This window comes from Eumetopias jubatus, unplaced genomic scaffold, assembly GCF_037043125.1.
Source record: "Eumetopias jubatus isolate StellerSeaLion01/CBP00866 unplaced genomic scaffold, mEumJub1_p1.0 scaffold_16, whole genome shotgun sequence".
In the NCBI taxonomy this organism is placed as follows: Eukaryota; Metazoa; Chordata; class Mammalia; order Carnivora; family Otariidae; genus Eumetopias; species Eumetopias jubatus.
In genome coordinates this window covers 80,971,498-80,994,649 of record NW_028274822.1, presented here as the reverse complement: position 1 = coordinate 80,994,649, position 23,152 = coordinate 80,971,498, and the positions used below count along the sequence as shown (strand labels likewise).

Below are 23,152 nucleotides of genomic sequence, written 5' to 3'. Positions count from 1 at the left end.
AATATCTTACTCAATTGTCATAGAAATCCTGAGTTAGGTATGTGATACCAAGCCCATTATAAAGCTGAGAAAATCAAATCCCAAATGATTAAATAACTCACTACAAGATCATTCATTACAGTACGAACACAGAAAAGCTGGTGCTAGAGTCCAAGCTTTGTGATACTGGCGTACTGCTTTTGTCTCACTATTCCACCCTGCCTCTGGATTATCACTAGCAAAATTAAAACACAAAACTTAGAGTAAGGACGGTCAGCTGAAGGAGCAAAGATACGGTGATAACCTTCCTCGTGGAGTCTAGTTCGAGGAGTCCACACTCAGTGCATCTATGACAAATCTGCTATTCTTTTCAACAGCAGCCTAGAAAATATGTGTTCCCAAGTCCACACTTGGCAATTCAAAATTCTTACACTAATTTAACCCATCTCTTCTACTGCTCTCCCAAACTTTCAGCTTCCAACTACGTTACTGCAATGCCACAGACAGCATGTTTATTAATATCCAATGCTGTGTGCTCAGACTATCACCTTCCTACCCACACCTGTCCCAATTTTTGTTTTGTTTTCTCCAGGCAAACTGACTTAATGACTCCAGCCCACAGATTTCAGCCTCCTATTCCCTATGAAATCACATTTCACATTTCATTATACATGCTCTTATTTCTCTGCGGAAGTCAATATAAAATATTGGTTAAAACCACAGACCCTGGAGCCAGATGCCCTTCTCTACCACTTATGTGTCTTTTGGGAGATTACTTAACTTCCCCAGGCCTCGGTTTCCCCACCAATAAAGAGAAAACTGTAGTACAGTCTGTACCTCACAGTAATATTATGATAAAATGAGTTAATACAAAAAAAGTGCTTTGACCAATGCACAACACATAGAGAATACTCCAATGTTAGCTATTACTGTCATTTCTTCCAGTATCATGGTTTTATCTCCTCAGAACTATTAACTATCCCACAATGTTAGACACATCGTTTTATTTGTAAGTTATATTTTAATGATATGCTCTTAAGTCTTTCCAAAAAAAGTTCAATTTATTAGATATTCTCTTATTTTATAATGCAAACAGTATATGCTAAAATTTTATTTCTAAAATATAGAAAACATAACAATGCTAATCATAGGGGATGTAGAGAGGTGAGTATCTGCTCCATCAAATCTGGAATCTGTACTGATCCAACTGTTCCATTTAATCAAACACCATGTAAACTATTAAGAGTTCCTTCTGACTTTAACAGCCTATTTCCCAGAGAAAGAGCAAGCTAAAAGATCTTAATAATCCACAGGGCCTGGAGATACAGCCTATTTTCTTTTTCTTTTTTAAGTTAAAAAAGGCTTTTCCTCTTAAGAGAAATCAATGAAAAGCCTCTTGAACACAGCAAGAAGATCAGGTTAATTTTAGCTACAACGTAAATCCCTACAGAATTTAGAATGCCAACAATAGTGTCAGTTTTCTCATTCACTGGATTTTTTCCTGTTTTTTCAGGACTACAGTAATCTGTGCAACATTACTAACTCTTCACCAGTATTACATTTTACGTAACATAATTAACAAATTATAAAGTCATTGTCTTATTACAGCTGCTATTATTAGTCCTGAAAAAAAATTCTAAACATGAACTTAATTATGACCAAGACGACCAATTTCACATTTCTAAAACCATGTTTTTTGAGTAGCTTGAAGATAACCAGGTTTTTAAGTAAAAAAGTAAAGGGAAAAAAAAAATCTACAACCAGATTAAAGGGTATGTTGTTCAAAGATGCTCAGCTTTCAACAACTCTAAAAGGATGGGAACAGTCACGGAAATAGTTATTGATCGGAGTTCACATTTTATACAGTCAGCAAACTATACTGATGCCAAGAAGCTAAGTAAAATAGAATATAAGTGAATTATTTTTCCTTACCTAGTGAAATGAAAAATAACTCACTTATATTAATTTTTAATTAAGCATTTTGAGATTATTGTATATTCACATGCAGTTGTAAGAAGCAATACCAAAATTTCTCCTGAACGCTTCCTTTATCCAGTGCCCCCCAATGCTAACTGCTTGCAAAACTATAGGACAGTATCACAACGAAGGTATTGATACTGATACATGATAATGTCTTGTTATCTCCCAGGATAGAGAACATTTCCATCATTACAAAGATCCCTCATGTTCCCCTTTTAAGAGCCATATTAACTTTCCTCACCTCCTCCCCATGTAAATTCCTGGCAACTACTAATCTGTTCTCAATGCCTATAATTAAGTCATTTCAAGAATGTTCTATAAAAGGAATCATACAGTATATAACTTTTGGGATTCACTCTTTCACTCCGTATAATTCTCTGGAGATTCATCCAGGCTATTATGAGTCCTTTTTACTAACCAACAGGTATTACACTGTATGGATATATTACAGTTTTAACCTTTCAATTGTTGAAGGACATCTGGGTTGTTTCCAATTTGGGGCTTTTATTAATGAAGATGCAACAAACACTGGTGGTACAGGTTTCTGTATGAATATACATTTTCATAGACGACAAATGCCCAGGAGCGTAGTTGCTGGGTTACACGGCAGTTGCTTGCTTAGATTTTTTTTAAGAACCCGCCCCTGTTTTCTATAGCGACTGTACCATTTTACAATCCCACTAGCAACACATTAATTGATCCAGTTTCGCCATGCCTTCTCCAGCATTTGATTGGAAAAACAGTTGCCACTGTTTTATTTCAGCTACCTAGACAGGTACGTAGTAACAACTGATGATAATTTTAATTTGCATTTCCCTAATGGGCCAGTAATATTGAACATCTTTTAGTATGCGGATTTGCCTTACATGCTTGTCTCTTCATGTCTTTTGGGCATTTTCTAATTGGACTACTTAGGTTTTAACTACTGAGCTTTGAGAAATCTTTACATATTTTAGATACTAGCACTTCATCAGATACAGGGTTTACAAATACTTTCTCCCACTTTAGCTTTTCTTTTCATCCTCTCAAAGGGCGTTTTTGCAGAGCACAAGTTTTTAATTTTGATAATCAATTTATCAACTTTTCCTCTTTTGGTTTCAGGTCTAAGTCTTAACTCAGTCCTAGATCGTGAAGATTGTCATATATATATTCATATGCATATAAAATTTTTTTGGCAAAGGTTTTATAGTTTTATAGCCTAACAAGTCTTAACTCAGTCCAGATCATGAAGATTTTCATATATATATTTCATATACACACACACACACACACACACATATATAAATATATATAAATTTTCTGGCAGACATTTTATAGTTTTATAGTTTTACATTCAAAGCCTGTGATTCATTTTGAGTCTATTTTTGTAGAAGGTGTGAGACTTAGGTCAAGGTACATTTTTTTGACTATGGTTATTCAATGACTCCACTACCGATGGTTGAAAGGATATATGAAATTTCAGCATATGAGACCTGCACATGTTTTCTAAGATTTAGAAATCTTACAGGTATTTTTTGAGTAATTATAAATGGTATCATATTTTCAATTTTGTTGCCCACAGGTTCATCACTAATATATAGAAATACAAATGATTTTTATATGTTTACCTTGTAATCCTGTGACCTTGATAAACTTACTTATTAGTTCTAGACTTGCTGGGGTTTTTTGTTGGTGGCGTGTTTGTAGATTCCCTGGAATTTTATCTGCAAATAGGGACAGCTGTTTCTTTCTTTCTGATCTGCATGCCGTTTATTTCTTTTTCTTGCTTACTACACTGGCTAGACCTTCAACATAACACTGAATAAGAACGGTAAAAGCAGACATCCTTGCCTTGATCCCAATCTTAGTGGGAAAGTAATTCAATCTTTCATTATTCGGTATAATGTTAGGTGTAGGTTTCTGTAGATGTTCTTTATCATGTTGAGGAAATTCCCCCATTACTATTTTTCATAGAGTTCTTATCATTAATAGATATTAATTTAGGGGCTCAAGTTTGTCACAATTTGCAAAGAGAATTCATGAATAAGTATTGCTTTGAAATAGTTTTCATCTGTTTCTGTTAAGTATGAAGTTTGTGAATACAGAAAAATTACTCACTACATCAAACCTGAATAAAAGTACATTCCTGTTTATTATACAACATATGCCTTACACAAAGCTTCAAGTCTTTATTTTTTCAGGAAGCAATCCAAAACAAGATCATTTGGGCAACATGTCAAACAGTCTGATACTTTGTGTTAAATCAATTCAACAAAACTTAAATACATTGTATATGTATATATGTAATAAGTACTCCTCTGCATTCCAGGCTTTTAAAAGTTCACTTATTTTAATTTCAGAGAAAACTGTGATATGCTGCACTGTTTAGGACATGTGAAAACAATGCAATTTGACCCTGTCAATGAAAATATGAGAGATTTTCCTATCCTGGAATGTTTCTGCTGCTACCTTGAAAATCACAGCTTAGTTCAGTGAAAAAACAGCCATTTCCCACCAACTACCTCAAATAAAATCCTATCTCTAGTCACTACTCCTCTAATGTTTAAAAACTGTAGTGGCACTAACAAGGACCCACTGGTGAAACACTAATCAAACTTAAGTTTAATTTAAATGTACTACAGCATCAAAATTTAAAAGTCTAATTATTTCAAATCACAAGAGACTATTAAAGAGAAGATAAAGGAGAGAAGAATACACCCAAAGTATTAATAATTTTTATCCTAAGATTATATTCATTTTATTTGTTAATAATGGCAAGAAATAGAAAAAGCAGTTAAAATAGGTAAGCTGAAATAGTTAATATCCAAATGTTAAAAAAGCAGAAAAATAATTATGGTAATATTTTTTAAAGGTTTACTACTCACTAGTACCATTCATGAAAGAAGGCAAAAAACAATAATGCACTACAGGGCTATGGAAAAGTTGTAGGCTCTTGCCTTTATAGGACCAGTCCCCTCTGCATCCTCCTTTCAGTAAAGAGACTCCACCTGTGACATTAGTAGCCAGGCACACTTGCTTCCCAAATAACAGAGCATAATAAAATACTTTTTAAAGCAAGTGTACCAAAATTTGCAAACTGCTAGCACTGCTGGAGAAAACGTAATATCTATATTAGTTATTTCTGCTTCAAAAATAAATGAAATAGGGACGCCTAGCTGGCTCAGTCGGTACAGCGTGCGACTCTAGATCTCAGGGCTGTGAGTTCGAGCCCCATGTTGGGTGTGAGGAAGGAAAGAAGGGAGGGAGGGAGGCAGGCAGACACACACACACACACACGCACGTGCGCACTTGCGCGCCTGAGTGGCTCAGTCGGTTAAGCGTCTGCCTTCTACTCACGTCATGATCCCAGGATCTTGGGATCAAGCCCCACATTGGGCTCCCTGTTTCTCCCTCTCCCTCTGCCTGCCATTCCCCCTGCTTGTGCTCTGGCAAATAAATAAATAAAATCTTTTAAAAAGGGGGGGGGGAGGGAGGGAAGGGACTTAAATCTGCTTAATCTAAGGGAAAATTAAAAAAGAATAAGAAAACAGAAATCAAATGCAAAACTAAAACTGACCAGAAGAGAAACAAAAATTAGAAGCTAATCTCATTTAAACACATTTAAAAAGAAAAAGTTAACACTAATAAAAAGGTTTTATCATCTATGACTTCATAGGACTTATTCTAGGAATGGTAGGACTCTTCTTCCTTAATTACATTAGACATATTTGGGACGTGAATACACCAATATATTAAACTTGTGTTACAAACCCACTCAGGAAGATGGACAGTTCAAGATTCCTCAATTTCCAATACAGTAACAAGTAATGGGAATTTAAAAAACTGACTCATTTCTATATTTCAATGCTAAAATAATTTTTAAACTAACTTCTTTTTAAAATAATCAGAAGCCTTTTTTCAATGTAGTAAAAGTTTTATGGTCAGTGCTTTGTCTTAGAATCTAAAAATTTAAGACTTCAAACTTAAATAAGCACAAATATCAATTGAAAATAGGCCTACATTTTAATTCGTCATCTTAGAAATAACTTATTTTTCAATATTTCTACAAAAAAATTCTCCAGTAGTATATCTAAGTACCTGATCAAATCTAGTCAAGAGGATTCAGCGTCAATTAGAAATCTCAAAAAAAAAATTAAATTGCAAAATTTCTAATGCCTTATAACCAGATTCCCCAAAGGAAAGGAAAAGGCACAAAGAAATATGTAAACCACATGTCTACTCCTCAACAGAAGGAAATCGTCATGGGAATAGTGGGACTGACAACCAGAAAGTGCCTCTAAGTCCAAAGAGGAGATACAATTCACAAGGAAAATGATTACAAGGGTCTTATTTAAAAAAAAAAGAAAAAAAAAACCCTGTAATAGTGAACTCAAAGGAGAAGCTATTGAAAGATGATTACTTAAAGTAATTAGCAAATAGACACTACCATAGTTCAACTTCATTATTAAAAAGCTTGTATTAACTTTCTAGTCTTCCAACAACTTCTAAGACTTCACAGAACCAAAATAAGAATACTAAAGTGGAATCTTCCACATTCCATTTTTTTACAGAGAGAGATGTAAATGACAAAACAAAGGAAGAGGAAGGAAATAAAGGAAGGGGAAGAGAAGGGAATAAAACCCTGTCTGTACCAACACCCCCATTTCTTTTTAAGTACAGGATGATTCCTAATCATTAAAGGGATAGCAAAAATAATTCGATTTAAGACTACTTCATCTGTCAATCTTCAACCCATCTGATCAAATTCACTTTTCACCACACTGAAAAGTATTTCAAAAATATAAAGCCGACAGAGGCACCTGGGTGGCTCAGTCAGTCAAACATCTGCCTTTGGCTCAGGTCATGATCCCAGGGTCCTTAGACGGAGCCCCACGTAGGGCTCCCCACTCAGTGGCAAGTCTGTTTGTCTCCCTCTCCCTTGGCCCTTCCCCTCTGGCTCCTGCTTGCTCTCTCTCAAGCACTCTCTGTCTCTCTCTCTCTCTCAAATAAATAAATAAAATCTTAAAATATATATATATATGTATACACACACACACATATATCCCACAAAGTAAAAAAAATTTGGCAGAAATTTTTTTATATCCACATGTCTTACAGATATAAAAGACAAAAATCTACATGTCTTACAGAATATAAAAGTTGGTTAAAAAAAAATCAAAGGAATGTTAAAGTATGACTGGGAATGTAATAAGGTAGCACCATTCTATTTTTTTAATTAATTTACTCATAATTACAGATAAAACTCAGGACTTCCTAAGATGTCATCATCAATCATTTTGAAAACCTACCTTGTTTCAGATACATAACAATTATACATAAAATAAAGAGAAATTTAAAAGGCATGGCTAAAAAAATTTTTTTTTAATTAAAACAAAAGGCATGGCCACACCTAAAAAAAAAAAAAATAAGAACGACAAACATCTCCACAAAACAGAAACATACAACACTAAGAGGGGCTGAAGCTGTGAGCCTGCTGGGGTGCTTTTAGAAGGATACCAGTGGAGGCCTAGATTGCAGATCCTCTGAGAACAGGAATAAAAACAGCCTACCCAGGATGAGAGACTGGAGTCAAAAATCAGGCTGTAAAAGAAATGCTGCTAACAGATGCCCAGGGGTTAAGTAAGCAGTCTGTATGGGAAGTGTGGCTTCTGAGTACCCAGAAAGTGAGAATACACAACCTAACAACTAAGGCCTAAGCACCCTCATCCAGTTGCCTAGCCCACAGAACCAAGATATCATGGGGGGGGGGGGCGGCAGGTGCCCCAACCTGCCGATCTAAGATCTGGTTTTGTATGGGGGGCCCCAGCAGGGAGAGTCACTTAAGAACACCTGCAAAACCACCAGATAAGAAGAGAATGTGGGGGTGGGGGGACCTGACAGGTTGTACCATGACATGTGAAGTAAGCTGATAAGAAAGACAATCTACAAATACAGCAACTAAAATATGATATCCCTCCAAACAAAACAGAATCAGAAAAGTCTGGAAAATGCCTGAAAATAGTATGTTTAATAGTTCCTAAAAGATAAACCTAAGAAAATTTATTAAATTTCTTTTATAAAAGAATAAAACTCATGAACAAGCAAAAGTGAAACAAAATTAGATGGAAATGAGAAAATCAATTTAGAATGCAAGAAAATAAATATTTGAGATTTAAAATAGTAAAGCTGAAAATTCAATAGAAGGGATAAAGTATAAACTAGAAAAACTGAAAAGGAATCAAAGAACGAGAAGATAATAAGGAAGACTTTAACCAGGATGTGGCAGAGATAAAGAATTTTTTTTTTTTTTTTTTTTTTACAAACTGTTTATTTTCCGTCAACCTTTTCCATTTCTATTTCCATTTTGTTTGCCTTTGTGGAAGACCAGCTTAAGACCACTCAGTGGTTGTTCCTACCCATTCAGTGGCCTGAGCAGTGGGAGCTGCAGACCAGTCTTCAGTGGCCAGCTGGGCGCTCCAGTCTTCAGTAGGGAACTGCTGAATAGGCACCAAGGGCACCTGCACGCCTTCAGACCAGTCTGCGACTTCAGACTGAGTAGCAATGAACTCAGGAGATGGAGCTGTCCATTCACCCTGAAATTCCTCCTTGGTCACAGCCTTTTCAGCAGCAGCCTGCTCTTCCTTTTCAATCTCTTCAGGATCTCTGTAGAAGTAGAGATCAGGCATGACCTCCCATGGGTGTTCTCGGGAAATGGTGCCATGCATGCGCAGAACTTCCCTGGCCAGCATCCACCACATCAGACCCACTGATTGCCATCCCTTGCAACAACAAGGGAGCTCAATGTCCACATAGCGCAGAGGAGAGTCTGTGTTACACAGAGCAATGGTAGGCAGGTTAACATAGGACACTTCTGTAAGAGGCTGGTGGTCAGCCCTGGGATCAGTAACCACCAGAGTCTCGGCTCCCGGAAGGCTGCCTGGATCTGGTTAGTGAAGGTTCCAGGAGTGAAGCAGCCGGCAATAGGAGTGGCTCCGGTAGCAGCAGCAAATTTCAGCACAGCTCGCTGGTCAGTATTCCTGGACGATATGACACTGACATCAGCTGAGTTTTCAATTGCAACAATGGCATGAGCTGCCAGCAGAAGCTTCTCCCAGGTTCTCTTCAGATTTATGATGTAGATACCATCACTTTTCCTTTTGTAGATGTACTGTTCCATTTGAAAGTCAAGGTTGGAGCCACCTAAATGGGTTCCTGCTGCAAGGAATTTGAGGACATCCTCCTCCTTCATTTGCAGGACATCAAGGGCTCCGGACATTGTGAAAGTTTCCCTTTAAGTTACGACGGGAACGCAAAACAACGCCGTATGGACACTTCCCCGGGTAGCTCGGAAAGCTAAAGAATTTTTAAAAATACAGACTATAAAGGACAGATAAGGAGTTTCCAAGATGTGTTTAAGAGCAGTTTCAGAACAAGCATAGAAGCAATGGCAAGAGATTAACCTTATATCAGAAAAGAGAAGGTTTACACTGAATCAACTAATACCCAGATAGATGAACAGTGTAAGAAATTTACACAAAGGGAACATTCTAACCTAATGTATCATCTAACTTTCAAGTGGCAAGGAAAAAAAAATACTAACAACTAATTTAACCTAATTTTTAAATTGTATTTTGAATGGTTTTTTTAATTTGTATAGTTCACACGCTACCCAAGAACACCACAGTGGTCTTCTGGGTGGTTCCACAGAGTAAAACCGAAACGGAGTGCCAATAAATAGGGTGCAATGAACAAAAAAGTCTGACTGGCCCAGTCTTCAGCTGCAACTCCATAGTCCTTGAAATTCAGTTTCTACACCCAGAGAAATGAAGCATGAGATGAGAATGCTTTTCTTTTTAAATCTGTGGTAATAAAACTTAGGATTGGGGTAGAAGAGTAATAGAACAGTAGATTATAGAACTGAGGTAACGTGATTCCCAACAAAGAAAAAAATTTCTTAAGTTAAATCACATATATAAACAAAAAGCAAAACTAGTGCTCTAACAAATTATTCAATCAAAAATACCTATTAATTTTTCCCTCTAAATTTAAAATAAGTAATCAGAGGGGCGCCTGGGTGGCTCAGTCATTAAAGCGTCTACCTTCGGCTCAGGTCATGATCCCAGGGTCCTGGGATCCAGCCCCGCATCGGGCTCCCTGCTCGGTGGGAGGCCTGCTTCTCCCTCTCACACTCCCCTTGCTTGTGTTCCCTCTCTTGCTGTCTCTCTCTCTGTCAAATAAACAAATAAAATCTGTAAAAAAAATAAAATAAAATAAGTAATCAGAAAATAATGCTGGCTATAGAAGCTACACTTAAACTCTCAAGTTCTAAGTCTCATTTTGGCAGTTCTAGTATCTATACGGCTAAAGAACTGACGGTTTTTAGGTTTTGTTTTTTAAGATTTGCTTATTTTAGAGGGGAGTGGAGGGGCAGAGGGAGAGCGAATCCTCAAGCAGACTCCCCACTGAGCACTGAGCCTGAGGAGGTGTTCCATCTCAGGACCCTGAGATCAGGACCTAAGCCTAAACCAAGAGTCGGGACTCTCAACTGACTGCGCCAGCCAGGCGCCTTGATGGTTTTATCTGGACTGGTCAAGATATACATACAACTGGTTCAAGTTTTAGGTGTTGTGGCAGGAATGCTAGATTAATAAAAGCACATAAATTTTTGTTTATGCAGACCTGGCTTCAAACAGCTATCTTAATCATTTATTTCGATGGGAACATGTATCTTTAGAAATATTTCAAAGGTACATAATAGTTTAAAAAATAACCATACAAACCTGAAACACAAACTGTAGATAGAACATCAGTCAGTATCCCTGCAAGAAAAAGTATATTCTTTGCTGGTGATAAGCAGCACATTGACTCTACTTTAGTCCAATCTCCACCCAGGTGATCCATAAATTCACACTGAGCTCTAGGGGATGACAAGACAGCCAAAGACATGCAGCCTAACTGGAAAAGGGAACTGTGTACGTAGTGGAGGGCCTGGCCTCATGAACTAGAAGCTCAGGCAGCATCCATCTCACAGGAGAGAGACACACCACGTGCTTTTTCAGTTATCTGTAAATGTCAGTAGGCCTTTGGCTGGCTGCCATAAGAAACTCTTATCTCTGTTCTCTGCTTTATCTCTTTGTCCATTCTTCAGTCATTTAGCACAACCATTACTCTATTTTCATCAGTAAGATGTTCTTCTGGGACAAAAATGGGAGCTCCAACTGCTTCAAAAGCAGTTATTCACCAGCGGCTAGCTAAAATCATAAAAATTAGGAAGCAATATTTATGATTTTTTTAATCAAAGGAACATAACTTTTCAAATTAGCATTTACCATCCAGCAATCCATCCTCTTTTATAAAAAGCAAAAAAACAAAAAATTAACATGTTCACATAAATGCAATTGCTTTGATAGAAAATTTTTACATAAGAGAACACTTACTTAGAAAATGCCTATGAAATCACATACTCATTAAAAATGAGAAATACCATCAATGGTGTTTTGTTTTGTTTTGTTTGACAGAGACAGACACTGTAAGAGAGGGAACATAAGCAGGGGGAGCGGGAGAGGGAGAAGCAGGCTTCCGGTGAAGCAGGGATCCCAACGTAGGGCTCGATCCCAGGACTCTGGGATCATGACCTGAGCCGAAGGCAGACACTTAACGACTGAGCCACCCAGGCGCTCCACCATCAATAGTGTTTATTTAAGTATGGCAGATAACCAAAACATGAGTTGTTAAGGGTTACTTTTCTTCCACACACCAACAATCCAGTAACGTTTTAATGAATGTTAAAAAAAAAAAAAAGTACTAAAGAAGAAGTGAAATGTAAAAAAAATAAAATAAAATAAATTTTTTAAAGATTTCATCTTTTTTTCTACTTAGGTACGAAATGTACTGTCAATCTTCTACCACAGCCTGGCCTCAATCTGTCCTTTCCTCCCTCCTGACATAAAATTCTATGTTCAAGTAACCCAAGAGTATTCAACATATCCTGTGCATGTCATATACTCAAAAACAAAAATAATTTCTCTTATGTTATGCTGTCTGCTTTGCATAGCTTTTCCTTCCTCCCCTCCTAGTGAAATCCTAGTCTTCTTTAAAGGCAGTAGGTCCCGCCTACTTTTGCAAAGTTACCATCAACAACCAAACAGAACAAACTGCTTTCAACTCCTATGACACCATGTAGAAGTTTGGGCCTGCCTCTGCACATTGAGATTTGTCTGACAACCTTACTCATGGAGTTGAGGGCACAGAGTGTTTCAACTGGAAAACATCCTGAATATTAGTTATCGTTGCCGTAACTTGATAGTTAACCTCTTTCTTGTGTCAGTCATCGTGCTTCCAATACTTCCTCTAGACTAAGAGCTCCTTAAAGGCAGGGCCTCAAGAAATGCCTCTTACAATCAGAGCTCTTACCACTTACAGCTCACAGCTCTCCACATAATAAGCATGCAAAAACTGTCTGATGAATAATAAAAACTGAATGTATGAACATGCTTTAAGAAAATTAGTATTAGTAAAATGAATTACAGCTATCGCTTTGGATAAAGACACAGATTTTAAAGAACATAAGATATTAAGAGTACAATTACACAATGTTAGTGTCCCCTACTACCTCCCTTTAGGTCCTGATTCTCACCCTCCCTGCCCCTAGGAAGCACCAAAATTTAAGTATCTACAGCTTGATACACTGACTTGGACCTGTAAAGTAGATGGGTTACTGTCTGATCCATTCAGAGAAGAAGTCATCTTCTACTGCCTGCTATTCTTCTTCTCTGCTCTGAGCATCCCAAACCATCCATCTCCAGGACTCGCTTCCCTCTCCAGTCCCCTCTGTCCTCTCATCTCTTCCCTCTTCTCTCCTGTATCAGCTTTTACATGGGAGGGCTGACCCATTTTATACAACATTAGCCACGAAAACGGGTTTTATCCTCTAAGTAAAGCAAATGCTGATTTTTTTTTTTAAGATTTTATTTATTCGACAGAGAGTGAGAGAGCACAAGCAGGGGGAGTGGCAGAGGGAGTGGCAGAGGGAGAAGCAGGCTTCCCGCTGAGCAGGGAGCTCAGGACCCTGGGATCATGACCTGAGCCTAGGGCAGATGCCTAACGACTGAGCCACCCAGGAGCCCCGCAAATGTTGATTTTTAATAGAGTTCACAAACATAATCTCAGCCATTTCTACCTAAGAAAGTTGAGAAAAGACTACTTTACATAAAAGTGGTACAGGTTTCATGCCCTTTATGTCAAACAGCTTCCTCTAACAATATCCTCATCTACAGAACACACTAAGTCCTTACTTAGAAGTACTAAATTTTAAACTGTGCTGCCCTTGAGGCTTACAGAAGCTGATCCTCTCACTTGTAAACATTATCTATCAAAAAATACTTTCATCAAATGCCTAAATTTCTACTTTCAGTAAGCGTGTAAAAGCATTAGCACTGATTGCCCTAAAGCACTTAGAGGGAAATAGCTCCCATTTGGCTTAACAGTCACGAAATTTTAAGACTGGAACTTCATACTTATTGACCACTATTTTTTTTTTTTCATTCAAACCTATAACAGGAAAATCCTGTTGGTCCAGTATCAAATCCTACCCTTGTCCACATCCTCCAAAATAAGGAAATACATCTGCCCTAACATCATATTTCAACGTTGAAGAAGCTTATCACCTAAAACAAGTATCTTTATATATTAAAGGGCATATTAGAAAGAGGCATCAATTAGAAGAGGAAATTATTTTCCTGAGAAAGTTCAAGGCTATATGAGCATTTTCCATCCCAGATTGTGTCTTCTAGGTAATATTTAAATCAGCAGAAAGCAAAAATACTTTGTTATGGCTCAAATAAAAGAGAAAAAAACATTCTGAACCATATGTGATTAAATGCATTTACCAACATAAGATTTGTTTGATAAAGTGACCCAATCCTTTGCCTTTTTTAAGTGTCTCATTTCCTTCTGAGACCAGGAAAAAAACCAATGGCCGCCACATGGAAGCCATTCAACATTTCCAAAGCACTTTTGTACTTCTGACAATGTTAACAATTTAATATATTTTAGCCACCTTTCTCATCACACATTGATTGTATAAATGATGCTAACCCAAGACATCAGTTATATTCACAATAAATTATCACACTTATTAGTAAAACACCATTTGGAGTTCAGATAATTTAAAACATGAAGAGAACAGGTAAAGAAAAATAATCTTGCTTATCAGGTCTAAATTGTAAAACTCTTGGGAATTCATTCAACTAGTAATTGTTCAGCTACTGCTGAATTATTTAGCAGGTATGGTATCAGTGCTAAGTGTATGTACGGAGACTGTCCTCAACAAGCCAACAGCCCACTGGGAAGGAAAGAAACACAGCAAGCAAACAGTTCTGGTAGGTAAAACCTATGATAACGCAACTGATACTTATTAAGCACACTTCAAACATAGTACCCTCACCGAATCTCAATTTTCTATCAATGAATTTGAATTGGTTTAATGATTAAAGATAACTGATAAAATGAGCACTAGTTGGCAAGTTTTTTAAATAAAGGGCTGGAGGTAGAGAATATATTAAAAGTTCTTGTCACATAATAGATATGACAGCTACTGTTGTTATAATTTCAAGGGGTGGGCTGGCACATAAATGGACATGCCCTCTGAGTTTAAAATAGAAATCCAATTTGAAGAGAGGAGGTTACAAAAGAAGTACAACCATCCTCAAGATTCTCTAGTAAATACACATGCTAGCCTTGAAACCGCTAGCAAGACTCCACACTGCAAGAGAACCAACCATGCAAAGACTACTAGGTCAACTAAACAAAACAGTGCACACCCACTGGCTTGATAAACAAGCCCCCCCCCAGGCTTGTCACAGGAGAGCGTCTGCCTCTACCTAAGTCTCCATGTTCTCTAAAGTACTTCATCCCAAACTGATTTAGGTTAAAATTATCATTTAGAAACATCATACACAAAAACCAGTAAGGAAAGAACCTCTACATGACAAAATCTAATAAGCATATTTTCAGCATTTTTTTTAATTTTAATGCCATTTATCTATCCTATAAACTGGTCATCAAATGTATCCAAATTAATTGGGCTGGAATAGTAAATCAAGAAACCCTGAAATGGATGTTTCCCTCCCTGAAAAAACTATTAGGGAAGAGGAAAAAGAATAAAAATAGACAATACAACAGAGAAATAAAAATGATACATATGCAGATCAACATCATGAAATACTTTACTTTTTAAATAGTGACTCAAATATTCTATAAATCTAAAATCTGTGCATAGGGGCACCTGGGTGGCTCAGTTGGTTAAGCAACTGCCTTTGGTTCAGGTCATGATCCCAGTCCTGGGATCGAGGCCGACACAGGGCTTCTTCCTCCGCGGGGAGCCTGCTTCTCCCTCTCCCTCTGCCTGCCACTCCCCCTGCTTGTGCTCTCTCTCTCTCATTATCCATCTGTGTCAAATAAATTAAAATCTTAAATAAATAAATAAATAAATAAATAAATATAAAAAATCAAATCAAATCTGTGCATAAAGAAGGTAATTTTGGTTCATGGTCACCAGCATTATTAACATACTTAGGAACACATGTGAAGCACAAAACATCATCCCGGGTAATGGACTTCAGGGGGTCTGCCCCCAGAGAGCTCCATCTCCCTGCAAGTGTACACAGTGTTTCAGGAACATGTGCACAGGTGCTTTTTCTAGGGAGACCATCCAAAGCTTTCTGCTAAAGAAGTTAAGAACCACTCACTTCAGATTAAGTTTCTAACATTCCTAATGTTACCTTTCCTTGAAAATGAACAATACAACAAGAAAATAAGTTATCAGAATTATGTTAATAAGGTTAAAACAAATCATCAAAACTCCGTGGAAATGTTTTTACAGCATAAAAGAAATAAGGTTTATTCTATCTGTAGGCTGTAAATTTGAAAATTTTAAGTTTTAGGGAACTAAACTAGCTTTACAAAACAGATGTTATTGCCTGTGCCATTTAATCAATTCAAGTCACATTCCTAGAAGACAATATAGCCATCTGATGAGTTCAGCGTCAATGGAATGAGCCAAATCCACACAACAGCATTTTACAAAAATAATCAGTGGTTTAAAGCAGGGCATGTGCAAAATTCCTGAAATAACACATACATAATTCACTGCCAAACTCAGATCAATTCAAAATCTGCAGAGGCAAGAAGCATTATTATGGCTCTGAAATCCATATTCAGTAAGGCTGTGTTCAAAAAGTTTCATTTCAATCTCAAGAAAATAAATGAGTAGAGAAGCTCAATAATGATTTTGGCAGATATCAGTTCCTTCGTTCAAAGCAGAATATTTTTACACAGCTTAAGACTTCTTAAAAGATAAAGAAAAACACCAATTTACAGGCCCTAAGTCTTGAATTTAAGGATGAGATGCCCTCTACTTGAGAAATACAACACTGTATCTTCTCAAATATTGTAGCTAGAGGTAAAAGAGCACAATGGAAAAGGGAAAAAGCACAGCTTTATTAGAGATCTGGATCTGGATCTGCCACTAACTGGATGACTCTGAGCAAGTTACTTCACCTCTCTGTGCCTTGGTTTACTCATTTCTAAACAGCCCAAGGCCATGATGGACAAGGAACCCCTAGATTTCCCCAAAACCCACCAACCCTGACCACCCACATCTCCTGGGGTCTTCTTCGTAACAAGCATCTTGCCACAGATTCACTCACGTCCTCCTCAATAAGGCAATTTTAGGGCTTAAGAAAAATTCAAGTTCCTTCTCACAAAAGGCTTGGGAGTAAATGAAAAGCTAGAAGATTTCTTCAAAGTATAGTATACCTCGTTTCTTCAAAGTACATAACATCTTGCAAAAGGATGAAAGAAAGAGAAATTACAAAGTTTTACAGAAGCACTGCTGTCCTTGCGAGGACCTACTACTAAGCACCTGGAAACCAGAGCAGTGGGCTTTGCTAAAACTTCAAACTTATTTCATGACTGTTTTCCACAGAAATCTACAGAGGCCTTTAGTCTGGGTTTACTCACCTGCCAAAAGAGGGTGGGGGTGGGGGACTGGGGAGGGCTGGACTAAAATCAGTGGCTCCAAACCACATTCCACTGAACTCTTAGGCTCGGCGACAGTGCCTCACAGGTGTCAGGACAAACGTCTTCACACCATCTTTAAGCAGAAAGAGCAGTTTTATTGTTTTATGTTTGCTTTGGTTTTCCATGTCAGTTAAACCACATGTTCAAAAAAAGAGACAACAGGCCTAAAATGGAGTCACTTGTGTTGAGCCCAAATCAGCAAACCGAGGCTTAGTACCTATTTCAGCCTCTCCCAGGAATGTAATCCTAACCAGTCAGTCTGGGATTACCGGTTGCCATAAATGAGGTATTCTGCCCGGCAGACCCCTGCCATCCACCAGAGCAAGGTGACCTAGTCTGAAACAATCAGCTCTCTGCTAGAATCTCACCTCCGGCTATAAAGTCTTCCATTCTGTACGGCTCTTCCAAGCTCCTTTCTATCTGCTAGATGGGATGCTACCCGAATTCATGACTCACTGAAAAAGCCAATGAGATCTTTTAAAATTTACTCAGCTGAAGTCTGTTTTTTAACACGTTACGGGTTCATGTAAGATTTGGTTTTGCAAGTAGGTTCTGCTTATGTTTGCAAATGATGTGCAAAATAAATAGTCCTTAAAGTTCTAACATCCTGTAAGATTACGACTGTCGTTTGAAATGGAATTTAACAGTAAAGTGAAATTTGTTTTACAGAAACTTGCTTTGCAGTAGATAAACTAATAGGCTACATCTATTTAATACTGCAAGAGACATGTGGTATTACTATTCATCATGGTGTAGTGCTACCTGTAAAAGTTAACTAAAAGCTTCAACATAATTCAAAGAGTGGGTAAAATAAAAAGGAATTTCTTTGTGAAATGTTAAGACTTTTATTAAAACTCATTAATTCTTTCAATCAGAACAGAGTAAAATGAGTTAAAAATGCCAAAGACTTAAAAGCCTGGCATTATAACGAGTAGGACCACACTAAACTGCAAATCCTTATAGCATAGGAATCTCCAAAACAACACAAACAAGGATGGGTGGATGGATGATTAAATGGTAAGTCCCAATAACCACAGAATAAAGACGTTTAGCATTATGGTGCATAACATTTAACACCAAACTTTGAAAGAAACTTTGTAACTTGAAAATTATAGACATATTGAAGTATTTGACAACAAAAGATAAAAGGGAGGTGAGGAGGAAAAAGACAAAATCTTAGGAACACAATTTAATTTTATTCCACCAAAAGAATTCCTAATTGACAGAATTCATTCAACAAAGCATAAAATAAACACTGTAAATTTCAAAAATTCCTCTGTATCAAGAATTTTCAATCATACAGCTGAAGGATTAAATATACACAACCACAGTTTTCAAATGCAGTACTAAGCTTTATCTACATATACTCAAAGACGAAAGGTCAGAAATTCACTCTACTTTTTTTTTTTTTAAGGATCTTATTTATTTATTTGACAGAGAGAGACACAGCGAGAGAGGGAACACAAGCAGGGGGAGTGGAAGAGGGAGAAGCAGGCCTCCTGAGGAGCAGGGAGCCCGATGCGGGGCTCGATCCCAGGACCCTGGAATCATGACCTGAGCCAAAGGCAGACGCTTAACGACTGAGCCACCCAGGCACCCAGAAATTCACTCTACTTTTAAAGGTGTATAAGAAAACCTAATAAGCCTTTAGCCCTTCCTTAATAATAGGCCCAAACAATCATGCTCACATTCTTACTTCTATGGAAGAAAATTAAATTCACGTTGCTAATGTCCTAATGGTGGTATATGATGGAAGTAGAAAACATGGATAACAGAAGGTTTATACCAACACATGACAACACGTATAATTGTTTACAAACCGATGAAATTTCAAAGTAAGAAAAAGATATAAGAACCCAAAGGAACCAAACATATGTTTCCATATAAGCAGGATGTCAGATAATTACACCACTACATTTATCCCCAGAATTAAATGCCCACTGTGAACAAAGGTTAACATCTAAAATGGTATCCTCATTAAGTTCTAAAAGGAAATCATACTAGAAAACTGACAAGAAAGTCAGATATGGAAATACATGCTATTTAATTTCTCTATGCCTCTTTTAAGAACTTTATTTAATATGGTTAGAATCCTAACATCCCTACAACCCTATTATTGGTAAAGTTAGTATTAATTTACAAATAAATTGCTTTAAATTTTTTCAAAGAAAACTGACAGATGAAAGGAAGAATACAGAGAAGATCTTTGGTAGTGATCGATTTGAAGTTTTTAGTTTCAACTATTCAAGATGTAAAGAAAGGGCCACTGCAATGTAGTAAGTACAATTTTGCAGAGGCCAGAATGTGAGCTGCTGGTGCACAGGCTGGTAAAAGGGAGCAGTCATTTCACTTGCAAATGAGCCCCACAGGTGGGTTTGCAATTTTTTCATTGTTGTTTATTTTTCTCTACTTGTTGCCAGAGAAACACAGTAACTTTCCTGAAGCTATTGTTGCAAGCGTTCTTCTTTTATAAGAAATGGACATAAAAATAAAAAGCAGCCAACTGTTGACAGTGAAGAGGCTTAAGGAATGACTAGTGTTAGCCAAAAGGACAAGGGAGGAAAGTCACTGGGGATCACTCAGACTTATAAATGGAACCAGTGACCATATGCTTAGTCAGAAACAAGAAAAAGCCATCTGCAAAAATATTTTTGGTGAGTGGACCAGCAGGGCAAAAATTTTATTTTACGAAGGAAAATTTTATGTCATAATGGTATTCGCAAAACTGGGACTGCTGGAAGACTTCAAGATGCATCTCTTCCAAATGTCAATAGTATGCCATACCACAGCAACCTAGAGATCTGCTTCCAAAAGTCAACCTAACTCAAAATTTTGTTTCTGCATACAAAACAGATCCAGATTTTAGGGATCTCAATCTAGAAATCCGTCTACTTTGACAGAGAAGAGAACTTACCAAAACCTTACTTACCATAAACCCCCTCGTGATTTAGACCGGTGTCTGAAGTCAGGAGCTGCCATAGGTAAAATGAATTGCTGCGTTTCCTATTATCCTACTACTGCCTAGTAAGAACCTCTAAGAACTTTTCCACCTAGGAGAGACCGCTGTCTCAGCAGCCATTCTACAAATGGCTCATACCAGTTCTCCCAACAGTCCTTTTTTTCAGTGGAGATGATCTGACTCCTAAATTATAAACCTTTAACCAATTACCTTGCCTCTAGTATATGTCTAGGTGTTTGAATGCTGCCCTGGCTTTTAATATAGAACCTTGCTTGCCTCATTCCCTGTTCTTTCTCTTGCTCTCCGTTATGCGTCTTCCTTTGTTCTACCCCTACACTTCCTACTTAATTTCAACACACTGTATTCCCTACACCTGGCTCTTGCTCTTCCTCCTAAACTTTACGTGACTTGCATGTGGATCCCTGTCTGCCATCTTACTTTCACAGGTAACCCAGCCAGAGTCCAAGATGAATTGGCAGAGGACAAGATGTGACACCTTTCAGAATATACGAAATGGCTAAGATAAAGGACAGGAATAATTTATCATCACCAGAAAAATCAGCAGTGTGTTCCTGGAGCTGATCACAGTTGGTACTCACTTACATATACCACTTCTCTACCATCTCTTCTCAGGCCTAGCTTGGATAGTTAGTAAGTGGAAGGGGATAGTCCTTCCCTCCAATCGCACATGCCCCCCTACATTAACCAGTTACACATGTGGTTTGACTTCTGGGACACAAGGGTTCAGTCTCACATTGCTGCCAAAGCTTAATCAGGTCTGAAAAAGCAGTACTGGAGATAGCAAAGCTACCAGTAAAGGAAGAGAGAAGTAGGACTACTTTACCTTCATCGGTTTGTTCTAGAGTTCCAGACTCACAAGCACTTCAAATGTCAGTTAATGCATATTCCAATAATGCATGGAAGATGAGATGGCACTTCAAAAAGATGTGCTGTAGAAAGTGTTTTCCCAAGTCATTTTTTTCTTCTTTTTTCCCAGTTTCTTTTCACTTAGTGACACTCAGATAGGACTAGGCCTCTTCTCCGCAGTTATTTAGGACTGAAGACATGGGTTTTTATTAGATTCCTTCGTGCCACCCACGAAGGAAGCACAAATGGTCACTCCCACCCACCCCACAAAAGAATCACCTTCTGAACAGATCTGCCAAAACAAAGAAGAGTCTTTTAAGAAGAAGAGCTGCTTTTCCTACCCATTCCCACTCTGGCACTCCTTGCCTATTTTCTTCGGCCAGAGGAGGGAGGAAACTCTGGGCTACCAATTCCATTAAGAAGCAACTGGGTTACAGACAATTATAAAAACAGGTATGTTTTGATAAATGGCCACCAATCTAATCCATTTGAGACTGACCCCAATTATTTTCCTATCTTGTCCTTTCATAATTCAAATCTATCTTCTGCCATCCTGGGGCCTGAGAAAGCAGTAATACTGCCTGCTTTAAGGAAATACAAGCTTCATCACTGGGATAATCATAACCATACATATTAAATGCCCCCTGAAATATATTTAGTACGTATGTTTTCTTCTTTGAAGCATTTAAAATATACTGGATAGGGGCGCCTGGGTGGCTCAGTCATTAAGCATCTGCCTTCAGCTCAGGTCACGATCCCAGGGTCCTGGAATCAAGTCCCACGCTGGGCTCCCGGCTCAGCAGGAATTCTCTCTCTCCCACTCCCCCTGCTTGTGTTCCCTCTCTCACTGTGTCTCCTCTGTTAAATAAATAAATAAAAATCTTTAAAAAATAAAAATAAAATATACCGCATAACTTAAAAACTTGGGGTTTTTGGTGTTTTTGTTTTTGTTTTTGGTTGCAGAAAGAAAACATGAAACTTAAAACAGCAATGGTAAGCTGGAGAAAATTAAGAAAGCTACCAACCTTTAGGGGATTACCTTCAGCAGATCTAGCCATATTAGGTATTATATTTCCAAAGTTGCCAAAGCAACAGAACAGCTAAAAACTTACCTTAAGCTCAGACTAACAGAGCCAAGCTCTACTACTTGTAATGAGGAGAGAAAGAATGATACTTCTTCATATGGGAGACAAAATCATTGAAACCAATACATTCAAGACTTAATCTCAGGAATGAACATCTATCATCATTCAAGAGGGATGAATAAAACTTACAGAAAGAGAAAAAACTATAATGAGATGCAAAACTAGTTAAGTCAAGGGCTATCAAGGACAGCCTGTCCTTTTTTTTTAACCTGCATTCCTCTCTCTATTATTAATTACCTGGGGACCTAGAGCATAAGGAAGTTATTACTAAAGTACTGATTTCTAACTGTGTATGTGTCCCTATTTAAACATTCCAAAAGAATATAAAACAAAAATAAATCTGTATCTTCTATACAAATCACTACTGACCAAATTAAAAAAGAAAATGATTTTTTGCTTGACTTCTCTGAATATGCTTTGCTTTGTACATTTAACTTTGGAATCACATTTCACATAATTATAAAACAAGATCAAACTTTTTATATAACCTCTAAAAATTCAGAAGTAAAATTAAACAAATGCACCTCACTGTGTAACCAACTGGTGACAAAACCACACAGAGAGTGATTATTCTGAGTGCCTACAAATAGGATATACACAAAGGACAACTGAAAAAAATCTGTAAAAATACATCTATCCAATAACAGACCCCAACAACAAAGAGTTCTGTTTTAGTCACAGCAGTGTCGTTATTCTAAGACTACTATATATGTGGTATGGGATAAAGCAAATGAGACACTAAGTTGTGCATCAGCAGTCGTGGCACAGGGGAAAGAAGACACAGATACAAGAAAGATGGCATTAAGCAAAAGCCCTGTAGTCATGAACCTGAATTGCTAAGGATTAGTATGAATTACAATATTCCTTACCTTTAAAAGGGAGGGAGGACATATACCTAGATCTGTTCACTGAAAAAGCCGAGAAACAATGATTAAGTTAATAGCAAAGAAAATCGCCAGTGCTCAGATTATGGTCTCTAATCCCACTTAAAGGAACCAGAATTCTGTGGCAAAATGGCTGATGACAGATCTGGAGCAGAAAATGTTCACGTTAAGTCTGGAATACCCTGTTGTGCCAAAAAACAAGCAAGATATCAATGACTTCTACAGTCATGTCAAAAGGACTTAGAAGCCATCTTAAATATTCCACTGGCCCAAGGATG

At 37.6% G+C, this 23,152-nt stretch overlaps 1 protein-coding gene and 1 pseudogene across 2 annotated transcripts in view; both read right to left on the bottom strand.

Moving 5' to 3' along the window:
- Positions 1–23,152, bottom strand: part of MED13L (mediator complex subunit 13L) — a 301,400-nt gene that overhangs the window by 215,061 nt on the left and 63,187 nt on the right. The window lies entirely within an intron of this gene.
- On the bottom strand, positions 8,238–9,310 carry LOC114219072 (small ribosomal subunit protein uS2 pseudogene; annotated as a pseudogene).